This window comes from Erinaceus europaeus, chromosome 4 (assembly GCF_950295315.1).
Source record: "Erinaceus europaeus chromosome 4, mEriEur2.1, whole genome shotgun sequence".
Taxonomy (NCBI): Eukaryota; Metazoa; Chordata; class Mammalia; order Eulipotyphla; family Erinaceidae; genus Erinaceus; species Erinaceus europaeus.
The window spans coordinates 129761310-129777329 of NC_080165.1; the positions used below are offsets into that span (position 1 = coordinate 129761310).

General features: G+C 37.4%; 1 long non-coding RNA gene across 1 annotated transcript in view; it reads left to right on the top strand.

Moving 5' to 3' along the window:
* Nucleotides 1-14455, top strand: part of LOC132538319 (uncharacterized) — a 120565-nt gene extending 106110 nt beyond the window's left edge. The window contains exon 3 of the long non-coding RNA XR_009549713.1: nt 14375-14455. This is a non-coding gene — a long non-coding RNA (uncharacterized LOC132538319). The remainder of the gene's footprint in view (nt 1-14374) is intronic.
* The last annotated feature ends 1565 nt before the right edge of the window (nt 14456-16020 follow it).

Sequence of the window (16020 nt, forward strand, 5' to 3'; positions counted from 1 at the left end):
TAAGATTTAAAACTAAACATTTTTCTTTTCTATTTATGGGTGTGTTATGACTCCTAAAGTCACTCATATCCTAATTTTTTTTTTTCATTTTTTTACAAGCGTCTTAAATTTTAACGCTGGACCTGCCATAGTGAGAGCACTTTACTGGCTCCTGCTTTGTTTAATTAAGATCCTGCTATTCAGAATTTGAAGACTAATCCCCATTGATAAAAGCCAGTGCTCTCTGGCAGATTGATGTAACTCATGTTTGGTAAACAATTTTTTTTTCTCAATTGGTACTTTTTCTAAATTTATGTGGGCTACAGCTCAAACAAGAAAAACTATAACCCTTAAGCTCAATTAATAAAAAAAGAAGGGGAATGCACCCCCCAGTATTCAGTTGGCTAAAGTATCAATGAAGTAACTTTACTAAACCTTCTTAATATTTACAGAAATTTGAATTGTCCATTTATTATATCTCATTGACGAAGCCACCCAATTTATAGAGACACATAGTCATAGAGACACATTTTTTTTCTTTTTTCTTTTTTCAATGCTGGAATGTTTGTTTTCCTTTTATTATGGTGGATGACATTACTGCTCTTGGAAAATCCACAGAGTCCCTGTTGACAAGTCCTTACCATTAAAGGACACCATGCCAGTATATACTCCAGATAACCTCACCAGCCTACCCAATTCTCTTTCTGCTGACCTAATTTTCGTGTCAGTTCTTCTCTACCTGGTCCTTGCCTCCTAGTTTTTCTTATTCCACAGCTGACCCTCTATGAAGAAGAAGAATTTCATCAGCTGGTGCTGACCCACCAGAGGACCAGACGTGCTGTTTCTTCCCCTGGACATTACATCAACTGACTGCATCCCTTAAACTTGCTGGTGGACTTTGGGACAATCTCTCTATGCTGCTGGACACATTGAAAGTCAGCTCCAACAGTCCGTTGACTTTACCTCTGACAGCTTGGAGTCTCTCCAGAGACAGATAAACTCCCTTGCCAAGGTGGTACTCCAGAACCGTCGTGGTTTGGACTTAATATATGCAGAACGGGGTGGTCTTTGCCTAGCATTGCAGGAAGAATGTTGTTTTTTTGTAAATGAAACTGGATTTGTAGAACAGAATGTTGATACCTTGCACAGACTTAGCCATGATATTAAGAATTCCTTTTCCCCTTTCAATACTAACTCCTGGTTCTCTTCTCCTTTAACTACTTGGCTTCTACCTCTCCTAGGCCCTTTGCTAGCTATGGTAGCTCTATCACTGATTATTCCTTGCCTCATTCAATTCCTCAAGAAACGCATACATGACATAATTAATGTTACAGTACAGAGAGTCTCAGTTCACCCTTACACTCGTATTCCTTTAGAGGAAAGAAATGCTCTAACTGACATTGATCCATAAACACAGTTCATTAATTAAAGAAATTAGGAGGAGATGTTGGGAACATGTGTGAGCCTGATAGAGCTTAGGGAGAACCACCCCCATCTTTGGATGGAGGTCTGAGAAGATAACCTCTTGGTAAGTCTCAACCGAGGTGAGCATAAGGGGGGAAACTCAGACTTGGTTCTTCCCTTCTTGACTCTCAGGCCCACAGAAACTCCAATACTTCCCTCTATTAACTGCAGGCCACATGGCCACAGATTCACTCATTCAAAGTCACCTTCTGATCATAGAAGAACACACCTTATCACACACTTCATCACACACCTCAGACCCCAGACAAGAGAAATTCCAAACTATACAGCCCTTTGATATCCATCTTCTCTCTGTCTCACCCTACTGGTTTAACCCCTTTGCTTCTCTCAAATACCTTTGGATGATTAAGTTGCTTGTGTTATGGAGAATAACTGTCTTGTATCTCATCAATTCCTGTCATACCAGCCCCCTACCTTAGGGGCATGCTGACTGTTAAGAAACCTGTAATTTCTATCATATTTCAACAATAATTAACTTAATTGCTTTTCTATTTAACTCATGTCCACTTTGCTAATAAACAGACTCTAGGATTCTGGGACTCAAGGACTCAGATTCTAGATTCACACTAAGAGTCCCCTGGTGTCTTTTACTTCGTGTCACCCCTGTCGTGAGTGAGAAAGAACCAGCCCGTTACCTTTCCACTGGAGGACACCCTGCCGGAGAAGGAGAGAGACACCCTGAAACTTATCATGCTAGCATTACCTATTTTAACGTTTCAAAATGTGAACAGTGTTTTCATTTTTCACTTTCTAGCTAACCATTTAAGATGACAAAAGTGTCATTTATTTTTCAAATTTATTTTTATTTATTTTTTTAATGAAAATGTGTGTGTGGGGAGAGAGAGAGAGAGAGAGAGAGAGACACTGAAGCACTGTTAATCCCTGACTTAATGTGGTATTGGGGATTGATTGTAGGACTTCTGGCCTCAGGAATGTAAGTATGATGTATAGCTACTTGCTATCTCTACAGCCCCAAAGTGTTCCTCTTTAAACCTGTAAAAACATTTTATTGTATCTTGTCATAAATCTCAGATTATCAAAGATACAGCCAACTGGACCTGAAATTATGTCTGCCGTGGTCATGCATTTCTTTGATGCTAAGTCATTGTGCAGGTATTTTGACACCCTGAAAAGTATCTGTCCTTGAGATAAACAAGCAAAAGTACAAATTACATTTGAGTTATCAGTATTTTTCTCTGCAACTGGGAGTATAGGTGACAGAACCTCAGAAATGAAAGCGTATGTTCAATCCAAACCAGAACCCACCAATGACATGACTGCTAGCCTCTCATTTTTCTGTAAGTGTAGAATTTGTCTTGAATGAAATATCATTTTCACTGCTTATAAATGATAATTCAATAGTGAAATCATCTCTCGGTGTTCTCTCTAAATGTATGCTTCTCAGCATTCATATGAAATCATTAGTTATGTGGGATTGAAAAAAAATCCTCTATAAATGAGGGAATCTAAGCATTGTTTATATCACCTTCTGTTTCTACATTGAAAATAAGCAGAGTAGTAAAGTGCATTTCTTTTCTTTTTTTTTCCAAGGATATTGCTGGGGCTTGGTGCCTGCACTAGGAATCCACAGCTCCTGGTGGCTATTTTTCCTCTTTTTGTTGCCCCTGTTGTTTATCATTGTTGTTGTTATTGGTTTTCTTATTGCTGTTGTTATTGTTGGATAGGACAGAGAGAAATCGAGAGAGGAGGGGAAGACAGAGAGGGGGAGAGAAAGACAGGCACCTGCAGACCTGCTTCACTGCTAGTGAGGGATCCTTGTGCCGGTCCTTGCGCTTTGCACCATGTGCGCTTAACCCGCTGCACTAGGGCCTGACCCCCATAAAGTGCATTTCTAATAATAACTTGCTTTGAAACATTAAATCACCAATAATCTTAGACCAGAGAAGCCAGAAGCAACCAGTCTTGTAAGTATTTAAGATATAGTTATTTGTAAATAGCATTCAATGGCATAAATCATGGTAAGTTACATGTATGGTACAGTAAATCCTAACCAGGGGATTTTCAAAGTAAACCGAGTTTCCAAATAACTTGGCAATAGTAATAGTTGCCTATTGCCTTCTTAAACTCTAAGACAGCAAGGAAACTTCCTCATTCTCTATAAAACCCGAATTTGTTCTAGTCCTGGAATCTCTGGGGTTTTGCTTGCTCATTTTCCTTTATGCTTTTCTTGATCCATACCATCTGATACTGCATCTGTTGATCTCAACCAAACCATAACAACCATAAATATCATATTATCAAAGATACAGCCAAGTGGTGAAGCACTGTATCTTGTCTTGCTCTCTCTTCCACTTACTATCTCCCCCTTCCCTCTAGATACCTTTCTGTCTCTATCTCATAAATAATAAAAATAAATAAATAAATAAAAAGTTCATCTAGTGAAATTCTAGTTTAGACCACAATATTTACTAGTAAAGATGAATTGATAAGTCCAGGATACTATTTATATTTTCCTCATTCCAGCTTTTATTTTCCTACTTTGTTGGGAGTATTATATTTTATTGGTCAGCAGGATCCCATCACAGGTGGTAGATGGAACACATTCCTTGGTACCACGAAAGTGCAATTGTTAACAATCTCACAGCAATGTAATGCACGTTGGTGAAAAGGAATTTTAATGAGAACTACTACACTGTATTCAATATTTGAAAATGTGAGAATAGCAATTGTAAATACAGATTTATCTGATACTTTAGACAAAAATAAAATCAGGGACCAATTGTTCAACAGTTAAATATTGACAGAAGCTAAACAACATCATTAGAATATGAGAAGCATAGAATGTTTCCTCTCATTGCAGATGAGGACATTTTATGACTTTACTGATATTATATATAGGAGTTATTGTCACTTATTTTAGATGACTGGAAAATACCAAGGGTTAGGAGATAGCTTGTTGATTTGAGATTAGTCTCAAATATTTCTCAAAGGGATATATATTTTTTATGTTTATTTTATTTATTTATTCCCTTTTGTTGCCCTTGTTGTTCTATTGTTGTAGTTAGTATTGTTGTTGTCGTTGTTGGATAGGACAGAGAGAAATGGAGAGAGGAGGGGAAGACAGAGAGGAGGAGAGAAAGATAGACACCTGCAGACCTGCTTCACCGCCTGTGAAGCGACTCCCCTGCAGGTGGGGAGCCGGGGTTCGAACCGGGATCCTTATGCCGGTCCTTGTGCTTTGCGCCACCTGCGCTTAACCCGCTGCGCTACAGCCCGACTCCCGGGATATTTTTTTTTAAGTATGGAAAAAGCAATAGTCTACACTAGGGGATATAAAACTTTTGTTACTAGCTAGAGAATAAATATTTTAGGCTTCACAGGCCATAGAGTCCCTGTTCAATTTATTCATTGTTATGAGAAAGGAGTCATAAAATAATACATAAACGAGAATGGCTGCGTGTGTGCTTTAATAAATCTTGATTTACAAGCACAAGTTAAGATAACATTTGATCTAGTGGACAATTATTTGCTGACTTCTAACCTACACTGAGTGAAACTGAAATGCTAGAATTTCCATGACAGACTGTAGAAAGAAGACAATGTAAAATAGTCGAAGAGCTCATGGTTGAGTGTATGGACTATTTATACCCAGAAAATTCATCATAGGAATATGTTCCATGGTAGGCCTAGGGAACACTCTATTCAACAAGACCATCAATAATGTTCTGGTGAGAGAGACATCTCCATCATTTTGTTGTTCAGCAGTGACTTGTCTCAGCAGGTCAAGGAAGATGATAGGAACACTAATTTGGGGCCATCAACACTGTGGATGAGGACATCATACAAAAACCATAGTTAGCTGATAATATTTATGCTATGCATCAGGTATAACTACTGTAGTAAATAGAAAAATCAAAATGAATCCTGGGGCCTGGCATATAATGAGTTGTAGAGATGTTTTATAGACATAATTTTTAACCAGAGCTCTTCTCAGTTCTGGTTTACAGTAGTATGGAGGATTGGATTTGGGTGTTTGGAGCCTCAGGCGTGAGAGTCCCTTGCATAACCATTATGCTACCTCCCACTGCCCTGTAGAACAATTTTCCCCTAGAGTTACTGCTAGGTAGTAAAATAAATGGATGAACAACAGTTTATTGCTCAATCTTTGCAAATAATTCAGAAGTAGGTGTTTGGGAGTTGTCTCGACTAAAAATAACAACACCTAACCCTTAACCAATTTCACACCTGGATTTTATTAACTAATAGATCAGATTCTTTAGCATGGTTGGAGAGCCATTTTTATGTCAAGGCACAAGTGGATATTTGTAATGTCATGTGAGGACCATACAAAAATTTCAATTTAAGAATTATCATTTAATATTGTTATTGTAAAAGTCCCTATACTCATTGTATTTTTAAATCTGCCTGTGGTTGCTTTCATGGAGCTAGGCCAAATGATTTTTTGGGTCTCATACATCTCATGCGTCAGATCTTTCCCACTCATGCTTTAAAGGATAGACCCTATAACATCATGACAACTTCCATGGTAAACAAAGTAACACCAATTATTTTTCCAAAGAAACCTGTCAGCATTTAGTGAGGTAGCTACAAAGTGTGGAAAGGGGAATGCCCAAATTGGATAACAGTTAGATGCTGAGTCTAAGATGTCATTATGATGCCTTGGAGTATGGACACTGGAAGTCAGGCAATAAAGTATACTAGGCTCCACACACCTGCTCAGTGGTCTGTGATTATATAATTGGAATAGTCATGTTTGATACTGGCATACTACTCATAGTGATATCTTGACAAATGGGATAAAAGCCATTGAAGGAGGAAAGATCAGATCAACTAATTCTGCTTCCCACCCTGATTTGACTTACCAAAAGTAAATAAATCATAATATTTTATAATTTTATAGCTTATAAAATTATAAATGTATAGTTATAATATAATTTCCCTCAGAGGAGGGAAGATAGTGATTAACACTTAAAGACAAAAAGAATTCACAATAGTGGTTTCTGTTATATTTCTATTTCTTTTCCAAACTGACACCTGTGAAAATTCACTGGATCCTGGAGGGTTTTAGCAGATCAGCACAGACTCAACCAATTTGGAGCTCAAGTTCTTTTCTTTTTGTTAAATTTCTTTTTTGTAGGATTAATGATTTACATTAAACAGTAAAATAAAATAATTTGTACATGTTTAACATTTCTCAGTTTTCTACATAACAATTCAACCCCCACTAGGTTCTCCTCTGCCATTATGTTATAGGACCCGAACCCCCCGAACCCCCACCCCAGAGTCTTTTACTTTGGTTCAGTACACCACCTCCTGTGATGACAACAACAGTCCTATTAGTCAATATTTCCCAATAAAGTTGCTTAAAAAAATAGCAGTATATTATATGAATGCAAACAATTTGTGATCCTCTTTCCTGAAAGAGCACATTTCCTAGATCAAGAAATACAGAAAAGTGTATCCAAGTTTGTCTTCATCTATTCCAGTAACACTTCTAACACACCAGTTAGAACTTGAGCTCCAGAGTGGCTGAGTATTACATGGAAGTAAAAGACTCTGGGGTGGGTGGGGAGGGAGGGTTCAGGTCTTGGAACATGATGGAAGAGGACCTAGTGGGGGTTGTATTGTGATGTGGAAAACTGAGAAATGTTATGCATATATGAACTATTGTATTTACTGCTGACTGTAAGACATTAAGTCCCCAGTAAGTAAATTTAAAAAAAAATGAAAAAGCCAAATAGAAGTTTGTTTTAAAGGACCAGAATATGGGAGATAATTGACTGTAAAAGTTGCAAGTAGGGACTGGGACATCATGCACCTGGTTAAGGATTCGGGTTTGAGATCCTGTTACTCAAAATTGAAACTCAGAAGATGGATTTTGATTATGTGGGAATCTAAATCTCTAATCCATTTTTTAGTTATGCTACGGAAACAAAAGCTCAATTCCTCAGAATTGACTTTGGCTCTAACAAAACACCCATCAGGATAACTGAGTAGCTTTTGTTCATATTTTTTTATGTAAGCACAAACTACATAGCTCATGTAATTCACATATTAACTTTGACATTAGGTGCATTACAGATTAATTTCTACTACATCTAAACATAAGGAAAGGTAGAGAGAAAATGACCGTGTCAAGAACTCTGGATTCTACATTAAAGGCTTGTTTCAGAAAATGATTTCCAGAATCAAGAGACTATATAACTTTGTGACCTCTCTGGAGGGAAAACTTGAAATATTCTTGCCTAAAACAGCAAAATTGGACTCCTAAATTATGGAAAATCACAAACACATTGAAAATCTGGAAGAAACCCCTCAAGAGATTAAAACAAACATTACAGAGTACAGTCCATAGATGAAAACCGATTAAATACAATATCATAATGAAAAAGATGAGTGGTACAATTCAAAAACCTAATAATGTTATGGACTGACTGAAACTTTTGGAAACACTACTTAATGGAATTTTGGCAAGACTGATGGAAGAGTTAATTACAGTTTAATGTCATATGGAATTTACTTTAAAATATCATTACTATAGATAAGATCCATAACAAGGGATTAAAGAAATTGCAATTTAGAGGAAACTATTGTTAGAGAAAGTTTTGAACTCCTGATGCAGAACCTACTCTTGTCTGATAGAAAACCCTTGTCTCATTGGAGCTAAACATAGTGATGCAGATGAGGAGGGGAACTGCCTGAAATACCAAAAAGCGTACAGTTATTGTTTCCTGTCTAATTGTCAGTAACACTAGATCAGTTTATCTCCTTTGACATATTGAAGACACACAAAGACCGCTGGGGATAAAGTGTGCTGACATCATACAGACTATCATTTTGCCTCTGAAGTAAAGTCAAAGGAATTTTTCTATTTCCTAGAACTGGGAAATTGGTACAAAGCATGTGCTAACATTACTTTAACTGTCTGGAACTGTTGTGTCCTTCAAGAATCTTCATAACTTATCTCAGTTGTAATGGGTAGAATTAGTAGGTTGTATAGCATAATTTTAGCCTCTTAAATATATAATTTAATGCTATAATGAGTATGAGCTCAATGTACTAATAACTCTCAAAATATGTTTTTAATTGCACCTGAGTTTCCAACATTGTGAAAAATATTTTCCAGTGTCACTTTGGGCTCTTAAAGTTTTGTTTAATAGAAGAATTGGTTCTGTGCCAATGGAAGTAACAGGACTTTGTTATGACATCAGAGTAGTTATAAAATGGTGAGATAAAATGCCATTTCTCAAGCTGGCATGAAAGGAATGAAGCCCTACCATCCTGAAACATGTTGGTTAATAACATTGTAACTCTAAGTTTCACAATAAAAGAACTTTCAATCAAACATAATTGTTTTTGGTTTTGGTTGTTGCTGGGAACTTTACCACTATGGTTAACATTTTCAGATAGAAAAAGAGAGAAAGACCATGGAAGCTTCCTCCAGTATTATGGGGGTCAGGCTTAAACCTGGGTGGTGTGCATGGCAAGGCTGATATATTCCCAACTGAACTATCTCAGCATCCCACAGTGCTTACAGGTTTCTTAAAGGCTTTCTATTGTTGGCTTTTTATATTGGGTTCATTATACTTTATGTTATCATATGATCATACAGTTTGTTTTCTTTGAATGCATAGTTGTAGTTAAGGTTATCAGACTAAATGAATAAGTCTTGGGAGGTATTGGAGAGAAAAAGATTGCTGGGAAGCTGAATAGATGTAATAATGTGTTTTAATCCCTCAAGGCTCTTCAGATGTGAGTTGACTTTATTTTATGGATACTATCTGTCAGATTACATTGACCCATCTTAGTTATATATCCCTAGGGGTTTATTTTAATAATGAAGAACATGCCAGAACCCAGGGTTATCTTCAGGAAAAGATGACTTCTTCAAACCTTGTGAGCTGAAAGACAACTGACCATTTCTTCTCAAATGAAAAAAATTAAAGCTTGGGGCCATGGTGTCAATATTCTTAGCAGCAAACTGAAAAAAAGAAAAACAAAACTGGACACAGTTAAGAACTTGCTGGCAAGTGTTAACAATCAATTGGAACCATTTTTTCAGGGCATATTAGACAGAGGAGGCGGCCTGAACTTGGTATGCAGAGTTCTCATCTTACAGCAAGTAAATGCCAAGCATCCTCTGATATATATATATGGAAATGGATCTTGAATTAAAAAGAGTTCTTAGAGTAAATAAAATATGTATTACAGGAATCAATAGAGGACATTAATACAAAGTAATGACATTCTGATCTGACTTTTGAATTTTATGTTTATGTCTCATACAGTTTTGTGTGCTAAAGTAGTCCAATATCCCAGTTATCATTCAAAAACCAGTGGTTATGCAAACTCAAAGGGGAAATCATGCACTTAATCAGAAACCTAAAGCATTTAGTAGGCTGCTTGATGTCTAAATGTATTTGAGTCATAGTTTAAGCTAATTTTCTTAATGTTTAAAGAAACTAATATTGACCATGTAGTGTTGGTTGACAAGGCGGCGGCAGGAGGCAGAAAAAGGAGGTTTGGAGCAGAAAGGGAACACAATCTTTTATTTGCGCGGGGACCTCAGGGTTGGGGTGGGAACGCAGCAGTTTGGGCAACATAGAGCCAGCCTAGAATGGCTGTCCCCTGCTACCGCACCACTGGGCAAGAGAGTAAAGGAGAGAGAAAGAGAGAGAGAGAGTAGTAGCGGAAGTGGGAGGGCTTTATAGGTCAACAACCAGGAGTGATGTGTTGGGACAGGATTGGTTGGGGAAAGCACCTGAGAATATCACCTGAAGTGGCAAAACCTGAGGGCAAAGACTGCATCTGCGTAATTCCCCCAAAATGTAGGAGGACCAGGATTTAAGTCCCTAGTTCTCACGTTTTAAAGAGGGAAGCTTCATGAGCAGTGCAATAGTTATTAAATATATCTCTTTCTCATATCTCTCTCCCTTTCTCTCTGTTGCTAATGGAAAAATTGAAGAAAGAAAAACACTGGAAACAGTGGAGTCTCAGTTTATGTAATAACCGTGTTGTCAAATAAAAGAATAAAAAATTTAATACAGAGGCAGACTAGTTGGTGCAAGAGACTTTAGTAAAATGACATCTTGCAACGATCTCTACCATTAGTTAACTGATAAGGATACTTAGGTTGCTGAAATTCACAATAATGAAATTTTGAAATACTTTCATAAGAAATGATAAGATATTACTCTAACCAAAGTTTTTATTTTCTTATTCTAAATTAAGGGATAGGAACATTTCACACAACGCTGAATACAATCCTGACTAAGCTTCCCATAGGGCAATCCATTTTAACTAAAAGAAGTTTTTTGTTATTGTTATTCTCTTCTATTATATCATGTAACTTAAGACCGATAGTCTACCTCACATGTAGTAATAAATTCTATAATATTTATTTTACTACTGGCATTTGATTCATCTATATAAGTAAAATACAAATAGACAATAAAAAGGTAAGAATTACTACCATGGAATTAGCACAAATGAATCTTGAAATGAGATGAGGAAGTATGAGAAAAGCAAGGCAGGTACTGACTGATTCTATTTAAATGAAATTATAGAAAATGCAAATTAATGGTGACAGAAAACAGATCAATAGTATTCTGGGGTGGTAGAGGAAGAAGGGAATTATCAACTAAGGGAAGCTTCTAAGTGGCTATTGATTCGGTTATTATTTCATGGGTGCATATTCTTATCAAAAGTATCAAGTTCTGTTCCTTAAACATGTGCATTTTATTGTATGTTGACAGTATCTCAATAAAACTGTAAAATGGAAGAAAATAAAACTATCATTTAGCCTAAAATGGGTGAGTATATGATAGATTTTTTTCCAGAGCATTTTAGAGCAAAATATTCTTTCCTAAAAGAAATTTAGATTTCAGTCTTGTAGTATAGGCCAATGTTTACTTGCATCTTAATTGATAGATTGCATTATTTTCCAGGTAGACAGATAGTACGAGCTCAGGTTGACAAATAATATTCATTCTGGAAATAAGGTATTTCCATTCTATAGGTCATTGAAAAAAAAAATCCTCCAAACTTAACAGATTTTCTATTTACATATTAAAATAATCAGAACAGTCTTTCTGAGTATCAAATATTTTATTAAGTAGCAAAAATAGTTCACATTCTTAAGCCAGTTTGTCTTTGGTTTTCTTAATTGTGAATTGTGAAAAAACACCATTTCATTTGTTCCTGAATTACTCACTATTTTCAACCATCAGTTGTTGGTGGACCCATTCTTTTTATTTAAGGTTACCTTAAAATCAGATTGGATATCCTTATGATCATTTTCAATTATGAAATGCCGTTTTCTTCATGCTTATATTTTTCTCCCCTTTTTAGACTAATTTTCAGCAGCATTATTCCACAGGGCTTAAATTGGGATAATGCTTTTTTTTTTTTTTTTTTGCTAACAGAATTATTTTTGAGGCTTGGTGCCAATACAACAAATACACCACTCCAAATGGATATATATTAGCCTACATTGCATTCAATGTTCTGTGAAATGTTCTTATTCCTTAATTTAGAATAGAAAAATAATGGTTTTGATTAGAGTAATATTTTATAGTTCCTTATAAATGTTATTTCAAAATTTCTTATATATATACTATTTTAATTTGGTAGATGGCTGGGGACTGGGGGGTTAAACCAGGGTCCTTGCACATAATAACACATGCTCAATAGGGTGTGCCACCAATGGGATACCACTTAAAACCATTGTCTATCTCATGATGTGTGAGTCTGTGTGTGCAGTTGTGCATGTGAATGTACGTGTGTTCTGATAGTAAAGACTGGGGGAAGGGAAGTTGGGAGAAGACATCAGTAGAAAAGAAAGACTTGAGTTGATGATGGGAGAGGAGTGCAGACACATACCAGGAGGAGATAATAGGCTCCATTCATGTGTCAAGAACTGTTCTGTGAACAGTTTCTTTCCCCAATAAAATGACTTGGAAAAATACAAAGTGGAAGAGGAAGTTAGAAAAGATTGAATGTACATAATAGAACTTGGACTGCCTGTGCCTATAGCTTTTAATGACAGTTTGATACTGTACTGTATTAGACACTGGTAGTATCTGCTCTCTTTTATTATTTATTTATTTATTATTATTTTTTTATAAAAAGGAAACACTGACAAAACCATAGGATAAGAGGGGAACAACTCCACACAATTCCCACCACAAGAACTCCATATCCCATCCCCTCCCTTGACAGCTTTCCTATTCTTTAACCCTCTGGGAGTATGGACCCAAGGTCATTGTGGGATACAGAAGGTGAAAGGTCTAGCTTCTGTAATTTCTTCCCCACTGAACATGGGCGTTGATAGGTCGACCCATACTCCCAGCCTGCCTCTCTCTTTCCCTAGTAGGGTGGGGCTCTGGGGAATCAGAGCTCCAGGACACATTGGTGAGGTTGTCTGTCCAGGGAAGTCTGGTTGGCATCATGCTAGCATCTGGAACCTGGTAAGAGTTCCATGAACTCTTGAACCTAAAGGCTGGAATAGTGCAGATGAAGAGTGGTATTTATGTACACTCCTATTAATTCGTAATCATATAACTCACTAATTAATATGAGAGGGGAAAATTGATTGAATGTCTCAAACTTTTTAAATCACAGACTGAGTCTTTTAAATACATGGCTGAGTCTTTGATATGTTGACTCTCTTAAAAGCTTAGACCAGGGAGAACAGAAGCAACTGATGGCATTACTCTGTAAGACACAGTTATATACAAATAATGCCAAAGTAAATAAATCATGGTGATGTTGTATATGATACAGATAATCCTAACAATGGGATATTTAAAAGTTAACCCAATTGCCAAATAATGTGATTATAGCAATAACTCTCTATTGCCTTCTTAAACCCTAAAACAGGGGGAACCTCCCGCTTCCTCTATAGAGCCTATATTTCCCCCAGTCCTGGAACCTGTAGGGTGGGGCTCACTTTCCTGCATGCTTCTCTAAATTCATACCAAATGATACTGTATCTGCTGATCCCAACCTAATCAACACAACAAGTTCCACCTCAGCATGCTTCACTTCAGACTGTGTCCAGAGATGTCAGGTGTGGAATGTCAACCCTTCAGCTTCATTACTCAGGTGAGACCTTTCCTTTCATAGGATTCTCTAATTCCATTACAGGTGGTTCATTTCCTAGCAAAGTCCCAAAACCTAGATATAGAGCAGGTCCCGTGAGATAGAGCATATGTTCACAAGTATCCATAAATTAGGGCAAAAAAAAACATACTCTATGCTACACCTGAGGAAGATGGGTCCTGATATTGGGGCAGCTTGGAATGTTCCTACTCATGACCACACAATGTGAACTCAGATCTATAGGGATGCAGAGGTTACATAGGCTCCTAGGCTGAATATGGGCCCCAGATCACATCAAATCGATGGGGTTTATAGTCAACAATACTTATACACCATTCCCATATTTAGGAGCTACTCTATTCCCTGATCCAGCTTTCTGGTCCTTTTTCCAGCCATGACATCATCTCCCCAGACAATAACTTGGACCCACCTGCATACCAGATTTCAGGCTCAGAGGAAAGAAAACAAAAAACAAACAAAACCAGTAAAGTCACAGACCCTTTGGAATATAACTAAAATATATAACTAAAATATGCCTTACAAAATATGCCTATATCTATAAAATGGAGACCCCCCCAACTCTTCATCTGCTCTTTTTTAAAGTGCATGCAGGGTTTCCTGAGAATACCTTTTTTTTAATAGAATTTATTTATTTATTAATGAGAAATATAAGAGAGAGAAAGAACCAGACATCACTTGGTACATGTATTGCTGGGGATTGAACTTGGGACCTCCTGCTTGAGAATCCAATGCTTTACCACTGTGCCACCTCCAGGACCACTACCTTTTTAAATTTTCATTTACTTATTTATTTTTATTTAATTAGAGTCACAGAAAGACCAGAGCACTACTCAGCTCTGGCCAGTAATGGTGCTGGGGAATGAACCTGGGAACTCAGAGCTTCAGGCGGGGAAGCTTTCCTTGAAACCATCATGTTGTCTCCTTCACTCTGGGCTTTCCTTTCTGCCTGTCCCTTAGCTGTGATACTTATGTGGTCAACCCCTGCCCTCTATGGACTTCCTGTTCAGTGCAGCCTGTACCCAGAGGAACCTGAGGCTTAAAAACGGGGTCGAGTGGGCAGCAATGCAGCGGGTTAAGCGCACATGGCGCAAAGCTCACGGGCCAGACTAAGGATCCCGGTTTGACACACACACACACACACACACACACACACACACACACACACACACACACACACACAGAAAGTACACAATACTCTGCAGTGAGTCAGTATAAAGTTCATAATGAAATAGTGTCTACATAGACTTAGACACCTTCTCACCTACTTCCTATTACACTTCCCTCACTCCAAAGCTAACCTTATCAAAGCAAGGACTGCAAAAGCTAAATCAGGGCAAGATACTGGCATACTTTAACAATGACTCTTTAGTCACTATCAGGCCACCCCATCAGCTGGGCCCCTAGTCAGGGAGTCTTGAGATACTCAAACATGTATATATATATGATGGGCCTAGAACTCAAATAAATCCCTCTCTCCATTGTTATTGATCATCTCTATCAGGAACAACACAATAGACCCCCAACATTACCACAAGTCAGAGCTGAGCAGTGCTCTGGTAAAAAAATAAAAAATAAATTAAAAAATCCCCTGCCCCCAGCTCCCAAGATTACTATAAAATGTTTGACCATGTTTGCTTGTTTTCAGTGGTCAGTAAAATTGGTTGAGCAATTTGAATAAGAGAGCTAAACCAGTACTCTGAATGCTAATTCTGCTCTCACCACCATCCCAGGGGCAGGCTTTTTTTTTTTTAAGCTTTTGTTTTTGTAACAAGTTTTACCTGGACCAGGGGCTGGGATTGGCCCCAGGGTAAAGGCCGGACCCTGCACCAGAAATGAAAGTCATGGTGTAACCAGCCCTGAGCACCCAGCCCCTGAGGATTTTTTAAATTAATTAATTAATTTTTAATTTACTCATTTTATATTATAGAATTACACATTGACAGGGCTTATAAACCGAAGAAAGCAACATAGGATTTAAAAAAATCAGTCCTCACCTCCCCAGATCCCTACCCCAACAGGGAAAGAGGGAGACAGGTTGGGAGTATGGATCGACCTGTCAACTCCCATCTTCAGTGGGGAAGCAATTACAGAAGCCAAACCTCCCACCTTCTGCACCCCATAATGACCCTGGGTCCAGGGATAAAGAATCCCAGAGGGATAAAGAATAGGAAAGCTATCAAGGGAGGGGATTGAATATGGAATTCTGGGGGTGGGTATTATGTGGAATTATACCCCTCTTATCCTATGGTCTTGTCAATACTTCCAGTTTATGAATAAAATAAAATAAAATAGTAAAAAAAAAAAAGTTGCTCTTTTCCCAGGTGAAAGATTTAATCAAGTAGCAAGGGTGACAGTTGATAGAAAAAAATCTTTTTAGCTGCAACAGATTTTATTTAACCTAATAACCTAATATCAAACACAATAGCTTTGCTGATGGTTTGGTAGAAATTC